Genomic DNA, 13,663 nt, shown 5'->3' with positions numbered 1-13,663 from the left:
CGGGACAGTCCTGACACCTCATCCTCGGACTATTAAAATGTCTTCTTTGCTGTTTCACTCTGCAGCGGGCGGATTAAGGACACATGCATAACTGTCACTGTTTGGTTCCATTCTCCCAAGGAGCAGCCTCCTGACGTTACAGCGAGTGACCTTGAGCTCAAGAAAAATGCTGCGTCGGTACTAACAGTCACCACCAGAACCCCCCCAGAGGAGTAGTTGGTCAAGGATGAATAGGAGGGAAAGCAGCAAGGAGCACAATCACGTCACTCATCTGAGAGAGAAGAGGATTTCAGGCTCTGCGCTCTCCGGTTAGGGACCAGGTTTTAGGTTTTGATTTCTTTCTCAGGGAGGGCAAGTTTACCTCAAGGTATCATTGCTCTGTGATGACACCCGGCTTCAGGGAGCGAGAAGAGTGAGCCGGCCACCCTCCATCCTGGCCTTTGGGGATGTGGAACTGCAGAACCCAGGGGGCATGATCCCTTTTGCTATAGGTTCCCCGTCTTAGTTGCACTGGCCCTTTAAGCACAGATTGTTAATACAGTCTCCCTCTGTTGCCACCTGTGTCACTCCCTGTTGTCCCACCTGTGCCTCTCTGCCTCCTCCACCCTTTGTTTCCTTTGGGCCAGATGGGTTTCACTCTCTCTCTCAGCCACTGCTGCACAGGGGCTTAGTTTTGTCTCCCCAGAAATGCACCCTTAGCCTGAAGGAGAGACCCACCCTACCGGCTCCCCGTGGGAGGAAAAACGGGCTCAACGCTGCAGGTTGAAGGAACCACCACCAGATGGCACCCTTCAGTGCTCTCTGCAGATTTGACTCTGATGAGAAATTTCTGACTGCTTCAAAAAAAAAAAAAAAATCACTGGAAAGCACCATGAGACATCACTAAGCCCAGTGACCTCCAGATATTTTTAAAAATTTCTCACATCTATACTTAATAACTTTCTAATCATGCAGACCCACATGGATTTATTTCTCAGTATATATGTACTATCTATCAAGCTATATTAAACATCAGTAAAACTTCATAAAAATTATGTTTAGATGAAAATCAGAGTGTCTACTTATATAAACTTTGTAATATTTTCTTCCTACATTAAAGCTGATCACTTTATACACCTTCCAGAGGGATCAATGATCTGCTTCCTATTTCCTTTCTCCAAAAGGACATGTCAATAAAACAAGTACTTTTGCACTCCTACTGTGTACTCAGCGCCGTGGAAGGGACAAAAAGTGATTCAAAACAAGAATCAAATGTTTTTTTCTATCTACAGGTTTCTTATGTCATAGCTGCGGGAGGCAAGATCTAGCAATAGTTACAAAAGCTTTAAAGACAATGTAAAACACGATGCATGTGGCACTCAGAACATTTTACCTACAAACAATATAGCCACTCTTACTGTTTCAAACAAAAAGAAATTTAGTAGGTAGCTTACAGAATCTCTTAAAGGACCAGTAAGTAAACCAGGACTGGATGCTAGGCAACAGCCAGGCAAAGTAATCAACCACTCCAGGGCTGTGAGGGTGGAAATCAGTGGTACAATCGCCTGTCACTAGGCACCAGAGACACCAGGGACCAGAGAGTGCAAACTGCTAGCGATGCCAAGGGAAATATACCTGGGCCACCATGCTTGCAAGGAGAGCTGGGCTCACTGCAGGCAGCACATCCTCCTGCCCAGTAGCATGGGGCAGCATCAGCTCCGCAGAACTCAGGCTGTATCCGGAACCAGCCTTCAAGGACACCTTTGCCTCTCCTGATGCTAATGGGGAGGAAGCAACTAGAGGCGGGAATGAAGACTGACTGAGCCGGTCCACAGGATCTGCCCTGTTACAATAGAGTCTACTTGAGGAAAAACGCCGATGCGTGCCTTGAGCTCTCTAGTGAGCAATGCCGGGAGGCTAGTCAAGACCTGTGGACGTTTAAGGCAGGCTCAAGGTGGATCTCAGCCTCAGACCGCCATGAGTTCCTGCCCAACAGGCAAGCTCTAAGACACTTCCTATCCGCGACACTTTCCCCTAAGTTCCAAAGGTTCCTTGCCTATGTTCGGGTGTGTCTATTTTAACTCTCCCAAGTGTACAGTTGACTTTCACCCACTGCTTCATTTTAATTTCCAATGTCTCTGTTCTCTGTTCTTACTTAACTGCCTGACTTCTGAGCTTAATTTTGTATTGACCTCCATTTCTTCCTATTCCCTGACTCCTCCCTGCAAACAACTATTTGATTCACTGCTTCACCTGGTGTTTGGCTTTTATCTTATCCCTTGTCTTGCTATTAGCCTCATCATCTCCAGACTGCCTCAATCCCAGCTTATGCCTCATCTCTTAGGTATATGGGCTCTGCCTCAGCTAGAGGTCCTGAGGGAGTGGGGCTCTGGGAACTGTGTGATATGGAGAACTAGAAGGACATTCTCTTTGGGGACAACCAAGGGCAGAGGTACTCTTTGGCTGGCCTGGAGGGAAGGAAGAGCAACTAATAAGAGGAACATGGAAGGGCCTTACTTTCATAAGGAAAGTAAGATGAATGATGTGATTTACCAAAACCTGAATATCCCTTAGTGCCTTAGTTAGACTTAGGTGATACAACATAGAGACCAAAACAAAAGTGTTTTACATAGCTCAAATTTCTTTTTCTTCCTCATAAAAATCCAAGCTCCTCAAAGGTGCCAGGAGTCCAGGCTTCAGTTCTCGGTTTCCACTACCGGCAGCCACCATTTTGTCTAAACAGAAGGAAAGGGTAAGAGAGGGTACGCTCTTCCCTTTAGAGAGGTGACCCAGATATTGCACACTTCACTTCCTCTCATATCCAGTTGACCAGAAAGTAGTCACTTGGCCATACCAAGCTGCAAGGGAAGCTGGGAAGTACGGATTTCACCAGCCATGTGTACAGCTAGAACCTCTGTTTCTATTTAAGAAGGGAAGAATGAATATTGGGGCAGCACCAGCACTCTGTGGACTGTGCTGTGACTAGGCTACAGGAGCAGTTCTCAGGGAAAGGTTGCTACTGTCTTGCAGGATGAGGTTGATCAAGGCGGTCTTCTCTGGAGGGAATGTGGGCCAACTGATAGCCAATGCCTTATTAGAAAACATCGTACTTACTGACGGGGGTAGGTAAAGGTACGTGAGAGAATGCATTGTAACCCTACACAATGTAACCCACACTCCACCCACCCACACTCTGCCCCAAGCCACCACCTGGGGTGAGAGCCTCGTGGAGCCTTCAGAGCACTATCATCTAGCACAGGTCCAGGTTCAAATCCCAACTCACCCATCAACCACCTGTGCCATCTTGAGCAATTTGCCTTCCCTCCCTGTGCTTCCATTTGCTTATCTATAAAAGAAATAGTGATGGTACCTACCCCACAGGGTTGTTTGGAGGATTAAATGAACTAGTGCATATTCATAGTACCTGATACATAGTAAAGACTCAATGATTCTTGGCTACATTACAACACAAACTATAAACATACCAATAGACCCCCAATCTACAAACATGTACATAGTTCTTCCTGACTCTGATGTGGCAAAGGAGAAAGAGTAGATTTATGCCTGGTTCCTTCCATCACCTTCCATAACCCAGGCTCCACTGTGGGAAAAACAGTGTCAGTAAGAAGGACAACAGCAAGATGCAAAGGTACAGAAGCAAGAGTGAGCATGGCTTTGGAAAACAACGAAAAGCCCAGACCCACTAAAATGGAAGTAGGAAATAAATTTGGATAGTTCAGTTCATGCACTCATCAATAAACACAGATAAAATGTGAAAACATCTAACAAGGAAATTCTCCAGTTGTTCAAAATTCATTTGAGAAGGACATTCTTAGCACTAGCGGTGGCAGCAGGAATCCCTGCTACAATGGTTGCAGTGAGCACCATCAGGACCAGGATCGATACACCCATGTTCTAACACCCAAGGTGCTCTTAACACCCAACGTGCTCACAATGCCATGTCTGGACTCAAAGTGTCTGGACAAAACTTTGAAAAATTAGCACCCATGTTCCGTATAATCTCCCCACCGAATGCCAGGAGCTTGCTCCATTTGTTAATTATCTACAAAGGTAATTCTCAATGGTAGGGAATGAGGGTCGCTTGAAGTTCCCTTAGAGGAACTTCTCAGAATCATCTGGGGGGTGGTTCATCTGGACGCTACATAAGTCCCCCCAGAGATTGTAATACCCACTTACCTACTTACTAATGATGTGCTGGGGTGTGGGAGCTAGCTCCTGCAAGCTCACAAGAGCAGATCTGCATTTCTTCTTCCAATTCTGTGCTCAGTGGCATCCCGTTGATAGCTTGAAAGCAACATGGTGGGAATATTTATTTTATTTATTATTTATTTATTTGACAGAGAGAGAGACAGCGAGACAGGGAACACAAGCAGGGGGAGTGGGAGAGGGAGAAGCAGGCTTCCCGCTGAGCAGGGAGCCCGATGTGGGGCTCGATCCCAGGACCCCAGGATCATGACCTGAGCCGAAGGCAGACGCTTAAGGACAGAGCCACCCAGGTGCCCCCATGGTGGGAGTCTTTAAATGGAAAATGGCAACCACTATAAACCAGGGCTCCCCCTGCCCCTGCTCAGATAGCTGCTTTTTCAACATTTATCAACACACCACTGCCACACATTTTTAAGAATCACTGCAGTAAAGGTTCGTGTTAGTAAGGATAACATATTATATTTGCCTCCTGTTGTGTGGGAGTGGAAAGAGAGAATTCAATGTTCTATAGTATGTGCAGACCTATGCTGGGTGCTAGAAGGCCTTTGTTCTCTAGAAGGGTCGGATGTTTGATGACTCCAAGCAGAGTGATGAGCTCAGCTCTGACTGTGAGGAAGCACTATGGAAGGTCCTACTGGGTAGAACCATGAGTATCTGCCCTTGTCATACTTCTGACTTGGGTGATAGGCAAGGTACAGAGCATATATATAATAGACAATAACATATGGAGAGGTGCCAAGTAACTGCTGTAGGTACTAAATACTCAAAAAAGAGGAGAGTTGATTGAGTGGTACTCAATGTGTGCCATGCACAATACTAGATTCTGGGGACTCTAGTGAGCAAGAAAGGCTTGATTATTGACTGTGAAGTGCTCACCGCTGAGTGCGGTGCCTTTCAAGGTCTGGTATGATGACTGCATCAGAATCATGACTAGTAATGAAAGCTAACAAGTATTAAGGGTATACTATGTGCCAGCCCCTGAACGAAGTGCGTTACACGTATTATAATTTCATTCTCAGAACAACACTATATTTGACCTATTATTATATTTCCATTTTACAGACTAGAAAACTGAGACCAAAAAACTAATTACCTTGCCCAAGGTCGCACCATTTGGAAACAACAAAGCCGTTAGTGAAACCTGGAAGTCTGGCCTCGGTACCCATGTCCTGAACCTACATTAAAAAGGTTGATTCTCTGGGCCCAGAGTAACTGAAGCAGAATCTTTGGGACTGGATCCCCCCAATTTTACATTTTAAATTGGATCCCTAAGTAGTTGTGATGCCTATAAGTATTGATACTCAGTGGCCTGGAGATGAAGTCTGACAATTCCAAAAGCAATCATAATAAAAATAACATGTGATAAGCATCCCATAAGGGGCAACTACAGGATATTAAGGGAGCACTTAGCTTAGATATGGTCAGGGAAGGCTTCCTCGGGGGATTGCTCACAGCTGCCTCAGAGGTAGGTGCTAGCTAAGTATCAAGAGGGTAAGAAAGCTTCCAGACTGAGCAGATTTGGATCACAAGGCCAGAGGGAAGAAAACCGCTCGGCCTTTGAAGAAGTAGAAGAAATCCACTGTGGCCAGAAAATAGTATGGTCGGGCCCCTGCCTAAGGAAGGAGGCAAAAGTGCCAGGTGGAGGTGAGTGAGGGCTTCCCGAAGGTTGTGCTGTTTATGCACTGCATAAAATTTCTACAGCCACTCAGGCAAGGGCCTTTTTGTAACTCAACCCCTCTCCCACATACCTCTCAGCAATTTGCATGGAGAGACCATCTGACTCTCGGGGGGCCATCAGTGGTCTCTCAGTGGCCCTGGGTCAGATCCGGAGGAGCTGTATTTGTAATTTCAGAAGCTCGGACAATGAGTAGCTGTTGGAGGATTTTAAAACAGGAGCAACATGGTTGGATTTAGGGGTTTGAAGGACAATTCTGGCTGAGGTCAGAAATTTCTACAGAGCACACTTACTCGGAGCACAGAAGTCGCAAAGAGGGTTCCGTGGTGAGGTCGCCCCTGTGGCTCCTCCTGACCAATGAGGCGGCAGATTCTTTCCCACCATTGGGACAATGAGTTTCCTCTCATACATTCAGAATGTCATCCTGCCCACCCCCCCTTCTCCATAGGCTAACCTCCACACAGCATGGCACTTAATCCTTACAACTATATTTACCCATAAAGAAACTGAAGGTCAGAGAGGTTAAGTTATGTGCCCAAGGCCACACAGGTGCAAAAACAGAAGCTGAAACCAAGGAGTTTTTGTTCCAAAGCTCTGGCTCCCTACCACTCTACTCAACTGCCTCCAAGTCTATGTGAACACAGTAAAGCCAGACTCTCCTACGGTCCCTATATGATAAAACCGGCATGGGAAATTCAGAAAAACTCCGATTTCCTCTTCAACCTTCCACACCACACAAGGCTGTGAATGAATCCAAGCTCCTCATATCAGACGGGACTAGTGTAGCCCGCAGTGACAGAACACAACCCAACTGGCTTAAGCCAGGTATTTAAATAGCTTACAGAACGCAAAAATCTGATTGCGAGCCCAGCAGATCCTAAGACCTTGGTCACCCTCACTGCATCTCAGCTTTGCTTCTCTCTAGGTGGCTTCATCTGAAGGGGGCTCTCCCTTGGTGACAATAACAGACAAGAGCAGCTCCAGCTTATGTCTTACCTGCTTAGACACCTCAGCTGGAAAAATGCCTTTTACACTGGATCCAGAGAAAGTTCTGGCCAGGGACCTCACCGGTCAAGTCTGGGCCATGTGCCAGCCTCTAGAGAGTGGATGTGGTCAACCCCACTTGACCACATGGTCTAAAGGTGGGATAGAGCACCCCTAAAGGAAAATGAAATGCTGTTATCGAAGAAAGAACTGGATAGGAGGGTAGGGAAAACAGGTTTCAAGACCCCACAGAATTTTCTAATCCCTGCAATTTAGACCCAGTAGGATCACAATGGCTTCACTTTTTCCACAAACTTCTAGGCCTCTCCTCACTCTCTAGGCAGTGATAATTTGAGATACTCCTTAATAAGAATTACCAGCCAAAAAAAAAAGTCTCCCTTTGGTTTCATGTACTTTAACATAAGAAACAAACTGAGAAAAGTCCCAAGAGAAGTGGAGTCCTTGATTTCATGGAAATATCAAATAACATACTTAATTACTTGATAATTTAGTAAGAAAGTAACAAACATGGAAGATGAGAAAATGATTTAGTTTAATAAAGTTCTGGGGCCAATGAGAATGAGCAAAGTTGGAAGACAGGAAGAAAAGGACAATTATTTTGCAAATTGAGGTATCAGAGAAGGAAGAACCAGTCAAGGTTGGTTGGATGTTTCAAGAAAGCAGAAATCCATCAACTTAATCAAGATGTCTATGTGAAAATTGCTGAGCTGTCAAGTATGCTGCTGTTCTCAAGATGACAGGTTACAGAACCAGCCAAGACAGGCGCCTGGGTGGCTCAGTCGTTAAGCGTCTGCCTTCGGCTCAGGTCGTGATCCCAGGGTCCTGGGATCGAGCCCCGCATCGAGCCCCGCATCGGGCTCCCTGCTCAGTGGGGAGCCTGCTTCTCCTTCTTCTGCCGTTTGCTGCTCCCCCTGCTTGCGCTCTCTCTCTGTGTCAAATAAATAAAATCTTGCCAAGAAGGCAAGATTTTGCAATGCTAACTGGTTCCTCCATTGCCATGACAACAGCACACGTAGAGAATAGTGATGCTGATAATGTCATAATCTAATTATTTTTCTCTTCCACCTCTGTTTTTCAGTGCTTAAGATGATGTCCATAAAGTGTCTTTGTTTACTTTATTCCACACAGATTTTCCTTACTTTGGTGAAAACCGTAGATGCTATTCTATATAGCAGTTGGTTCAAAGGTAAGAAGTTATTTAGAGAAATTTGTAGATGGTAGAGGAGAAAAATACTTTGTCCATGATTGAGCTAGTAACACTTTGTCATTTAGGGACGACTATCCACCTGCATAGGAAAAGCATCTCAGTGGGCTCGGTCCTCCACGGAGCACTGAACACTGTGGGTGCACACATCCTCTTAAGATCTGCTGGTTTAAATTTTTTTTCAAGATGCTACAACAAACAAAGGTCCTATTAGTTCAATCACAATTATCCTCATCTTTGAAATCCTGAAAACAGTTACTGCTTATTAAGAGCTTGCTGTGTGCCAGCCATCATGCCAAACACTTCTTGTGTCCCATTTATCATATGAAACACTGAGGCGTGGAGGAAAACTGAGGCTCAAATTCCTTGAGCAAGGGAACAAATCTAGGGAGGAGCAGAACCAAGATTTGCACCTGGGGCTGGTCATCCTGGTTAGCGCCCCACATTAATGGAGACAAACCAGAGATTAAACGCATACCAGGACCAATGAGCCTTGCAATGTTCTAAGACCAGAGAGTTCATTCTTGTCCTTTGCCACTGAAGTGATTCCTCCAAAAGGGGGCTGAGCAAAAGAATGTTCTTTAGCTACTAAAAGTCCAACTCGTGATGTGCACGGATGATAACCCTCATCACCTTCCTTAAATGTGGAGCCTAGCATATGATTATTTTATATTCACCAAATTCTATTGATGGATAATTTAATACATTGACTGCACACTCTGTGCAAGATACTGAGCTCATAACTTCAGTGGGAGAACCCTTACGAGTTAAAGTGAGGCCATTGTTTCTGAGAGCTTACAATATGGAGAGGGTAGGAGAGGACAAAGAAGCTCAGAGGAACTGTCTACAAGAAAACAAGCCATCATTGGAACACCATAAAGGAGCTATAAACCAAGTGTTACAAGGGTTCAAAGACAGAGAGGAATCCCATCCATTTGTGGAAAGGCTTCACTAAGGAAATACCATTTGATGGGGCCCTTAGAGGACGCAGTTAGTTAGGCTTTAATGGGATGCCTGGAGACCAGCAAAGGGGAATCAAGGCCCCATACCAGGAAAGGTAGCGACCTGCCCTGGCAGCATCCCACAAACACGGCCACAAAGAAGCCACAAGAAGCCAGATCAAACCAGACAGGTCCAAGACAAGCAAGGTCAGAGACCCTGACCAAATAAGGAAGAAAAGCCTCAAAACCTTGCTCCCAAAGAAATCCCCTCCAAATAATAAATATCGCACCCCTTAGTTAACAACTGTCAGTACAAGACAGAGACCCAAACCGTGGGCACAGCTCTCCCTTGAGCTCACTGGCTCTCCCAGCTCGAGAGTATACTCTTGCTCACTTTAATAAACCCTTCGCTTGCGCCACTGGAACATGGTCTGGTCTGTCCTTGAATTCTTTTCTCGAGACAGACTAAGACCCTCCCGTGACGTTACCCTCACCCCCCAGCCACCCCAGCTGGGCAGAGGCCTCAGGCCCCCAAGGTCTCAGTCCACCCAGGAACATTCGCGATCTGACAAGATGTCACCATGCACAGAGGAAAGGAAAAGAGGGTGTATCAGACAGAAAGAACAGCATCAGGAAGGGCAAGCAACAGCATGAATGTGTGGTCGGGCACACACACTCACATGGTGAATGAAATACTCTCGTCTGAGGGGAGGTAAATGTGTGCACGAGGAGTGACGGCAGGCAAAGTTAAAGGGGGGAATTGCAGAGTCTGGCTTGATCTCTTGGCCAAGCTGAAACACTGGGCTGGGTGTGCCAGGCGATGGGGAAGACCTACAGACCCGTGAGCAGGGAGAAGTCAAGGGTGGATAAAATAAACAGTTCAATTGGAATGGATGCAATCAGGTTGTTATGACAACACCAACATTTAGGCCAGTGCTACTCAAACTTTAAAGTGCCTAAGAATCACCAGAGGGCTTGTTAAAATGCAGATTTGCATTCAGTATCCCAGACAGGGAACCTGAGGTTCTGCATTTGTAACAAGCTCCCCCATAAGGCCCGTACGGCTTACTTTGAAACCAGCACTCAAAAACCTCAGACTCTACAAAACGACATGGAAGACATCCTTGGGCATTTGCCTTCACTGTTACTCCCACTGGATTCTCTGCCCAGGTACTTGTTCATTGTTTTGCATTTTCACCTGAACAGCTGAAATTTCCACCTGCGGCTCTTCCTGTCCCCGCATTTTTTTAACTCTTTAAATACCCTCTTGAAGAATAGGAAAAAGCAAGCAGATGAAATGAGGTCACTTAAGCAATTTGTGGTTTCAGCTGAAGCTTTGTGTTATCGTAAAAGGGAAGCAGAAAACATGTGGATGTATAAATAGAGGTGTAGAACACAAGTTCACAGAAATTTATTCTCTCACTGTATAAGGATGAGCTCACATTTAGAACGCAGGCTCCAAGCTGGTTGCCTTCGTGAGAAGTGGGATACTGGTTTCGCTGAGGACAACTGGAGCAATTTAGGTCTTTCTGGCACTTGCTGTGGACCAGATGCTGGGGCATTGGCCTCTGAGCAAATTAAACTGAAGACATTTAATAGCAACCTAAATCTTAATGGCTGAAAGAGGAAATGCAGCAGAGGATTTGAAACTAGGTCAAGGAGGAACCTCTGGTAAACCTCCCAAGATGGCTGACTTTTCCAACATTATAATTCTTCCTATCATTTTCAAAAGGAAAGCGTGTCTTCCCAAATGGTATCCTTCCTAAGCCCAAAACAAGATAAGGAAGCAGTCACACCTGGAGAGATGTAGGGACAAAAGTCCAAGCCAGCTGCGCACCCTCACCTCTGCACCACCAAACTTCCGTCCCCACCTCGTGTGTATAGTTACGCTGCCTCCTGGCCATGGGGAGCAATGGAGGCAGAAGCAAACTGACCCAGCATGAGAAATATCCATAAGGACACAGATTAATCCCCAGTCTGAGGTCACTAGAATTCAATCCATTTTAGATGGTTACTTGACTGAGCAGATGGTGGCAGTGTCCATGCATAAGCCCCGGTCAGTTTCTTGACCCACGTCCACTCACACCACGGAAGAGATGAGCTGCCTGCAGCCGGCAGTCTAAAGCAAGACTGGAGGAGATGTCACCACAGCTTTCTAAAATCCTACTGGCGTTCTCTTGTGATGGTGTTCGTTCCCTTGAGAGTAAAGAAATAGAACTCTGCCTATCTCACTTGAATATTTCCTTCAAGGGAACTTAATGGTTGTCACAAAAAGGAAGTATCACCAAGGGAAAGAGCAGTCATTCCTATGTCAGGTGAAAACATGTGGGACAAGACACTACTGAAGCTCTGGGCGTTTTTACTGAAACTGTGTTTGTGGCAGACGCTGTGTGAGACCCCCAGTCCTTTTGAGAAACACTGCCCCACCAAGGTAAGGAGTCCTGAGCAGTAATTCCAGTAGGATCAGCAATGTTCAGGCCAGGAGACTCACTCTGGGGTGAAAACTACCAATCCCCAGATTGTCCTGGGACCCATCTCGAACAAAAAGTTCCGTAAAAACGGAAAAGATAATCAGGAAGCCAGTCAGACCTTCCTCAAAAGTGAAGCTGGAAAAAGTGGAGAGAATCAACAGTGGGGAAGGAAGCAAGAAGATACAAAGAGAAGAGAAGCCCAGACGAGCAGACCCACAGGAAAGGCAGAGCACAGTAGGAAGAGACAGTGTATCCTGCTGCTCAGGTGCATAGAGACTGGAGGGAGGGTGGTCCCAAACAGCCATCTGACCCCTCCCAGGCTTTGTGAGACCCACCCTTACAAGCCTCGCTACTCTCTTTTATGGAGCTTAATGATTAAACTCTTCATGAGTTTCCCCAAGACACAGCTATCAGCTGACATTCCCAATGGCAACACTTGAGTCTCCAATCCTCCAATCTCTATTACTGAAAGAGATCAGATGCTAATGTCACCAGCTAGACCCCAAGACCTGGCCTTTATTGCCCACCGGCTTATACTCACCAACCTTTGTCCCACTCTTTTCCCTAAGCTCTTCTTCCAGTTTACCTCTTAACTCAGGCAAATGGAAGCGAAACTGCCCCTCTAGCCATAGCACCCGCCCTGACAAGCACTCCAGCTGGCCTAGACCACCCAGACCAGTTTGAGCTTACCCCCTGACTGCTCCTGCGCAGACAGACCACGGACGACCTCTAAAATGACCCACGGCTACCGTCACCTCATTTAAAATACTGAAATCTCCACCCAAGGAGGAGCCACAGCCTCATTTACATAAGATACACTCTATGGATTGGTATGTTTCCTTAAGACACATGCGTGACCTCATGCCCACCTCTACATATGCTGACAAGGCTTCGTTATCTAAACATTCATCCTAACTCCCAATAAAAGGAGCCCATCCACCCTTGCTCCGGGAGTCATGGTTTTGGAAATTATTCCCTGTGGTCTCCTTATTTGCTGCAAATAAAGTTTTCTTTGTGGGACAACTCAATCCGGTGCCGTTTCTGACTCACCAAGGAGCCAACCTGAGTTGGTTCTGTTACACTAACTAACCAGATATAGAAAGAAAGGAAGAAAAGATGGGAGGGAGAGAAGGGAGAAAAGACAGAGATGTAAATCCTGAAAGGAACATTTCAAGAACTTGAAAGTTCTTGCAAGTTTCAAGAACTTGTCCGTGGGCAGATGTTCTACCAACATTTCTGTCAGGCAAGACCCTTGCATGCCAGAGATAACCAGCAATTATTTGAAAACAAAGAAGAAAAAGGTGCAGGTATGTTATTATTTTTATAGTCATTCCAAAATATTTTTATCATATTTTTAATAAATTTCATCATTACTTTCAGGGTATCCAAAATCCTTCTTTGGTCTTCTCAGTCTCCTTTGAACTCACAGATCCGTTCTATTTTGCCATGTCTTGTCATCCAGAGAAAAGGAAAGCTCTTTCAGAAAAAAAGACACCATCCCTCCCACCCTCAAAACTCTGAAAATGAGAAAAAGATACAAATACACATTTAGTTTCATGCCTCAACGCTCTTTCCCACTCAATCCATCCCCATATTGGGAGCTCCAGGCAGATTTTTTTTTCAGAACCTCAGAGGTATGACTGCACTAAGAGAGGAAATAAAAGAAAGGATTGGGGCGCCTGGGTGACTCAGTCGTTAAGCGTCTGCCTTCTGCTCAGGTCATGATCCCAGGGTCCTGGGATCGAGCCCCACATCGGGCTCCCTGCTCACCGGGGAGCCTGCTTCTCCCTCATCCCACTCCCCTTGCTTGTGTTCCCTCTCTCGCTGTCTCTCTCTCTCTGTAAAATAAATAAAAATCTTTTTTAAAAAAAAGAAAGGATAAAAAGTTCTCTCAATACCCAAGATTATTTCCAGTTCAAAAATAGGAATTTTTTTTATAAAACTTTCTTTCTTGCTTGCTTGCTTGCTTTCTCTCTCTCTCTCTCTTTCTCTTTCTTTCTCTCTTTCTCCTTTTTTTTCTTTTTCTTTTTCTTTTTTCCACTCCATGACAGCTCCCCCTGCTCTTCAAAACTTCTACTGCCATCATTGGAATGCAGGCTGCATCACTGGTGAGCACTGTCACTGAAATCCCTTTAGTGGGTTGTTGGAAGCAGAAAATCCT

The sequence above is a fragment of the Leptonychotes weddellii genome, chromosome 7, assembly GCF_054177405.1.
Source record: "Leptonychotes weddellii isolate Sample4059 chromosome 7, ASM5417740v2, whole genome shotgun sequence".
In the NCBI taxonomy this organism is placed as follows: domain Eukaryota; kingdom Metazoa; phylum Chordata; class Mammalia; order Carnivora; family Phocidae; genus Leptonychotes; species Leptonychotes weddellii.
The sequence above is the reverse complement of the archived record's forward strand: the minus strand, read 5'-3'. Positions refer to the sequence as shown.